Here is a 7,318-nt window from a genome sequence, read left to right as displayed (position 1 = left end):
ATTTAAGACGCAATTTAAGTGTAGAGTACTTCACATTAGGACACTTCACATTAATTTATTCGTTTTTCATTCTAGTAAGGGATATTCTCAATAAGATCGCAGCACAAAAAGAACTTCCAAAAAAAGTAGTTTGGATCCCCAGTTTGTGATCCGGAAGTACCCAGCAAAAAAAAGCGTCGCCAAGAAATTAGTGCAAATGGATCCTGAAGTGGTGCAAAATTGGCGCAGAAGCGATGAATTTAACATGGGCTTGTCATAGGACGGATGTCCACCATTGCAACAGCCGTTGCACTGACTTTGCATCAATTCTTAAGGGGTAATGCGAATTCAGTGTTTTGGTAGTGAATTAAGAAATTTTGTGATATTTTGACAAATAAATAATTTTTACAATTTTATATGATCTTGAATGCATTCTAATGCTGTCTGGAACGTTTGACTGCTGCCACCTAACCTAACCTTGTGGAACAACTTCCAATTTTTTTTTGCTGGTATATTGAAGATTAATTTGCAATTTTTAGGGGAAAATTAGACCTTCTATACACTAAAACAAATGTTTCCTTGAATCCAAAGATTTTGACTTTCCCTTCGCAGAAAAAAATTCACGAAAATTTTTCCTTTGTTTTTTTTTTGTGCTGGGTATTGAAGATTAATTTGCAATTTTTACGGAAAAATATACCTTCTATACACTAAAACAAAAGTTTTATTGAATCCAAAGATTTTGACCTTCCCTTCGCAGAAAAAAAAATTAACGAAAATTTTTCCACTTAAAGTTTTAATTGAGTTTTAAGAAATATTCAATTAAAAATTTTATGGATTCAATAAATTTTTTAATTGATTTTATCATTTTTGAGATTGAAGACATTTCAATTAAAAATTAATTGTATCAATTAATTTTGTGACTGAAGACAAAAAATATTTTTTTTTGTGTTTGGTATTTTGGTATTGATTCCGAGCCCAATATGCGGCTACTTTAAAATAAAGGCTTTTTAGCGACCCATCTGAATCTAGGATGAAAAAAAAAACTAAAATTAGGATCTCGTTTATCGCATTTTCAGTTTCTTTAAGCGGCATATTAATAAAGCTATTCACGTACAAACATCTGCCAGTTTAAAAATCCAAATTATAATGGATACTTCAAAGTAAAAAAATGTTTTCCCAATTCCAAAAAACTTTAAATCGAACAGCTAAATCCTCAAAATAAGTCTTGGCAAATATTTGAAGGGGTTTTTACATGAAATCTAAAGATATATAAATGAAATATAGTTAATTTAAGAACGATTCTTGTAAATCAAAAATGTGTTTCTTTACTTTAAGGAAAATTTGCCTTAGTTCAAAGACATAATACTTTAATGGAGGGACGCTAATTTCCAAATTTTGTGTTCTAAATTTAATAAGAAAAAATTTTCAAGCAAAGATTATAAACTTTATTTTAATTAAAATGTTATTATTTTAAAGAAATTTGTCCTTAATATTTTGGAAATTTCGCATTCCACAGTTTAGGTTGCGTAATCTTTAATATCACGGAAATAAATTTTTCCAGTGTAGAATTGTCTTTATGTAACGATGCCCATTTGTAAGTCGAATGTACTAACCCGAAATACAAATAACAGGTTGGCTGATAAGTCCCCGGTCTAACAAAGAAAACCACATTTTTTTTTGTCAAAATTCGTTATTATTATTCAACATAGTTCCCTTCAAGAGCGATACAACGATTATAACGACCTTCCAATAGTTTGATACCATTTTGGTAGTACTCCTTCGGATTTGCCTCAAAATAGACCTCAGTTTCGGTGATCACCTCTTCATTGCAGCCAAATTTTTTTTCTCTGCGAGCATCCTTTGGAGGTCTGAGAACTAGAAAAAGTCGCTGGGGGCCAGATCTGGAGAATACGATGGGTGGGTAAGCAATTCGAAGCCCAATTCATGAATTTTTGCCATCGTTCTCAATGACTAGTGGCACGGTGCGTTGTCTTGGTGGAACAACACTTTTTTCTTCTTCATATGGGGCCGTTTTGCCGCGATTTCGACCTTCAAACGCTCCAATAACGCCATATAATAGTCACTGTTGATGGTTTTTCCCTTCTCAAGATAATCGATAAAAATTATTCCATGCGCATTCAAAAAAAACAGAGGCCATTACTTTGCCAGTTGACTTTTGAGTCTTTCCACGCTTCGGAGACGGTTCACCGGTCGCTGTCAACTCAGCCGACTGTCGATTGGACTCAGGAGTGTAGTGATGGAGACATGTTTCATCCATTGTCACATATCGACGGAAAAACTCGGTTGTATTACGAGTTAACAGCTGCAAACACCGCTCAGAATCATCAACACGTTGTTGTTTTTGGTCAAATGTTAGCTCGCGCGACACCCATTTTGCACAGAGCTTCCGCATATCCAAATATTGATGAATGATGTGACCAACACGTTCCTTTGATATCTTTAAGGCCTCTGCTATCTCGATCAACTTCATTTTACGGTCATTCAAAATCATTTTGTGGATTTTTTTGATGTTTTCGTCGGTAACCACTTCTTTCGGGTGTCCACTGCGTTCACCGTCCTCCGTGCTCATTTCACCACGCTTGAATTTTGCATACCAATCAAATTTTTGGCATACCAAACTCATTATCATGCCAAGTTTTTGCTTCCACCGCATTTTTCCCTTCAGAAAACAGTATTTTATCAAAACACGAAATTCCTTTTTTTTCATTTTTTTTTTTCACAATAACAAAAGATGCTTCACAAAAGACGCTCTATCTCACAAACTAATTGACTTACAAACGTCAAATTTTGACACGAATCATTTGAAGGTTGGTACTATATAAAAATAATATGCATTTAATACTAGCGACGCCATCTATGTGTCAGACCGTGGACTTATCAGCCAATCTGTTAGGTCTATACTCCATAGGTAGGCTTCCACATCCATTCCTTGCGAGAATCCTACGTAGCACACAATAGCGCAACCAACAGGTGGCATTCAGTTTCGACTCTTAGATAGCCGCGACAATGGATCGCTTTCATAAAATCTACAATCACACTGATCTTACCACGGAACCCATTGCAATTAAAATGTAAAAGTGAGACATTTTTCCGAACTTTTACAGCAACGTATTTGTTCTTACATGAGATGTTCTCATATTCGTTACCTACTGTAAAACAAATAAAATTTGGTATGTTTTAATAAAATATTAGCAAACTTTCCTGGTGCATTCTATGAAACTCCATGATTTGGCCTCAGCCCAGCATTTCTATAGGTTTTGTTTTAGTGGAATTTCTTTTGTTTTAGTAGAATTTTCTTGAAAGTTTCCATTCACAATTTGAGGACAAAATTATCAGAATTTTGACGCATAGAAACACTAAATTAATCGTTCACTTTAAATTAAAGATACAACTTTTAAAGCTAATCAATCTTTAGAATTGATAACCTCTACGTTATTGTCTCCACGGGTATAAAAACAATGGAGAAGGTTGCACACAGATGAAAGAACCAACATCCAGTCACCGAAAAAGAGAAAAAGGCCATAAAACATAACGAGGTTAGTCTAATAAGTAGAGACCATCATGTGAAAACCTATATATGATTTTCCATTATAAATTGTTTCTGTAGATAGGTAGGGGGCTATAGCCCCCCTGGTTAAAAATGTCTAGATACGGCAATGGCTGCCACCTAACCTAACCTAAGGTCCTTTTCACAATTTTCGATTGAATACCATAAAGGGACGAAAAAATCTTATTTGGATCACAGAAATACCAGAAATATAGCAGTTCGTGAACGGTATATATAGGGGAGTCTATAAATTTTTACGAACCGATATGAACTGGCGTGGCGTGGTAATTAGAGAGCCAGGAGTGAAGAAGACTTAGAGAGCCAGAAGTGAGAAGTGATAGGGACCAATTTTTGTGTGATTGGGATCGGTTTATTTGGGGCCTGTATATAAATATAGACCGATATGGAACAATTTTGGTAAGGTTGTTAGAGGCCATATCCTTGAAAAACGTACCAAATTTCAACCGAATCGGATGAAATTTACTCCTCCAAAAGGCTCAGGGGGTAAAATCTGGGGATCGGTTTACATGGTGGCTATATATAATTATGGACCGATATGGACTAATTTTTGCAAATTTCAACTAAATCGGATAAAATTTGCTCCTCCAAGAGGCTCAGGAGGTCAAATCTGGGAATCCTTTTATGGGGGCTATATATAATTATTGACCAATTTGGACCAATTTTTGCATGAATGTTAGAGGCCACCATGTGCCGAATTTCAACCGGATCGGATGCAAATTTGCTTCTTCAAGAGGCTCCAGAGGTCAAATCTGGGGATCGTGGGGGCTATATATAATTACGGACCGATTTGAACCAATTTTTGCATGGATATTAGAGGCCATAAATAAACACCACTTACCGAATTTCAACCAAAATTTGCTTCTGTAAGAGGCCCCGAGGGACAAATCTGGTGATCAGTTTATATGGGTGCTATATATAATTATGGACCTGTATCGACCAATTTGTGCATGGACTAATTTTTGCAAATTTCAACTAAATCGGAAAAAATTTGCTCCTCCAAGAGGCTCAGGAGGTCAAATCTGGGAATCCTTTTATGGGGGCTATATATAATTATTGACCAATTTGGACCAATTTTTGCATGAATGTTAGAGGCCACCATGTGCCGAATTTCAACCGGATCGGATGCAAATTTGCTTCTTCAAGAGGCTCCAGAAGTCAAATCTGGGGATCGTGGGGGCTATATATAATTACGGACCGATTTGAACCAATTTTTGCATGGATATTAGAGGCCATAAATAAACACCACTTACCGAATTTCAACCGGATCGTATGAAATTGCTTCTCCATGAGGCCCCGAGGGTCAAATCTGGTGATCAGTTTATATTGGGTGCTATATATAATTATGGACCTGTATCGACCAATTTTTGCATGGACTAATCTTTGCAATTTTCAACTAAATCGGATAAAATTTGCTCCTCCAAGAGGCTCAGGAGGTCAAATCTGGGAATCCTTTTATGAGGCTAAATATAATTATTGACCAATTTGGACCAATTTTTGCATGGATGTTAGAGGCCACCATGTGCCGAATTTCAACCGGACCGGATGCAAATTTGCTTTTTCAAGAGGCTCCGGAGGTCAAATCTGGAGACCGTGGGCGCTATATATAATTACGGACCGATTTGAACCAATTTTTGCATGGATAATAGAGGCCATAAATAAACACCACTTACCGAATTTCAACCGTATCGTATGAAATTTGCTTTTCTAAGAGGCTCTGGAGGTCAAATCTGGCGTTCAGTTTATATGGGTGCTATATATAATTATGGACCTGCATCGACCAATTTTTGCATGGACTAATTTTTGCAAATTTCAACTAAATCGGATAAAATTTGCTCCTCCAAGAGGCTCAGGAGGTCAAATCGGGGAATCCTTCTATGGGGGCTATATATAATTATTGACCAATTTGGACCAATTTTTGCATGAATGTTAGAGGCCACCATGTGCCGAATTTCAACCGGATCGGATGCAAATTTGCTTCTTCAAGATGCTCCAGAGGTCAAATCTGGGGATCGTGGGGGCTATATATAATTACGGACCGATTTGAACCAATTTTTGCATAGATATTAGACGCCATAAATAAACACCACTTACCGAATTTCAACCGGATCGTATGAAATTTGCTTCTCTAAGAGGCCCCGAGGGTCAAATCTGGTGATCAGTTTATATGGGTGCTATATATAATTATGGACCTGTATCGACCAATTTTTGCATGGATGTTAGAGACCATATATAAACACCACGTACTAAATTTCAACCGGATAGCATGAATATTGCTCCTCCAAGAGAATCCGGAGGTCAAATCTGGGGATCGGTTTATATGGGGGCAATACATAATTATGAACCTATATCGACCAATTTTTGCATGGATGTTAGAGATCATATATAAACACCACGTACTAAATTTCAACCGGATCGGATCAATTTTGCTCCTCCAAGAGGATCCGCAAGCCAAATATGGGGGCTATAGGTAAAGGGTGATTCTTTTGAGGTTAGGATTTTCATGCATTAGTATTTGACAGATCACGTGGGATTTCAGACATGGTGTCAAAGAGAAAGATGCTCAGTATGCTTTGACATTTCATCATGAATAGACTTACGATCTGCCACAACGTCGAATTTTCAGTGAATGGGCCCTAGAAAAGTTGGCAGAAAATCCGCTTTTTTATCGACAAATTTTGTTCAGCGATGAGGCTCATTTCTGGTTGAATGGCTACGTAAATAAGCAAAATTGCCGCATTTGGAGTGAAGAGCAACCAGAAGCCGTTCAAGAACTGCCCATGCATCCCGAAAAATGCACTGTTTGGTGTGGTTTGTACGCTGGTGGAATCATTGGACCGTATTTTTTCAAAGATGCTGTTGGACACAACGTTACGGTGAATGGCGATCGCTATCGTTCGATGCTAACAAACTTTTTGTTGCCAAAAATGGAAGAACTGAACTTGGTTGACATGTGGTTTCAACATGCCACACAGCTCGCGATTCTATGGCCATTTTGAGGGAAAACTTCGGAGAACAATTCATCTCAAGAAATGGACCGGTAAGTTGGCCACCAAGATCATGCGATTTGACGCCTTTAGACTATTTTTTGTGGGGCTACGTCAAGTCTAAAGTCTACAGAAATAAGCCAGCAACTATTCCAGCTTTGGAAGACAACATTTCCGAAGAAATTCGGGCTATTCCGGCCGAAATGCTCGAAAAAGTTGCCCAAAATTGGACTTTCCGAATGGACCACCTAAGACGCAGCCGCGGTCAACATTTAAATGAAATTATCTTCAAAAAGTAAATGTCATGGACCAATCTAACGTTTCAAATAAAGAACCGATGAGATTTTGCAAATTTTATGCGTTTTTTTAAAAAAAAAAGTTATCAAGCTCTTAACAAATCACCCTTTATAAGTGGTCCGATATGGCCCATATGCAATACCATCCGACCGACATCAATAACAGCCACGATCCATAATATATATATTTATGGGGTCTTAGAGCAATATTTCGATGTGTTACAAACGGAATGACAAAGTTAATATACCCCCCATCCTACGGTGGAGAGTATAATTAAGAAAAATTACTGCGAACAAATGGCAAATTTCGTTTATTCTTTGGCCTAGTGTACTGCATTTTGCTACTCCATTATATTTCCAAACCTTGTAAAATGCCTCTCGACAATCTTTCTATAAAAGTGCGGCGGCCCCAGGCAATGCGACATAAAACGAGAACAGCCATAAACTAATCACTGCCATTAATAAGGAAC

This window comes from Haematobia irritans, chromosome 4, assembly GCF_050003625.1.
Source record: "Haematobia irritans isolate KBUSLIRL chromosome 4, ASM5000362v1, whole genome shotgun sequence".
NCBI lineage: Eukaryota > Metazoa > Arthropoda > Insecta > Diptera > Muscidae > Haematobia > Haematobia irritans.
This window is presented reverse-complemented; position numbering follows the sequence as displayed.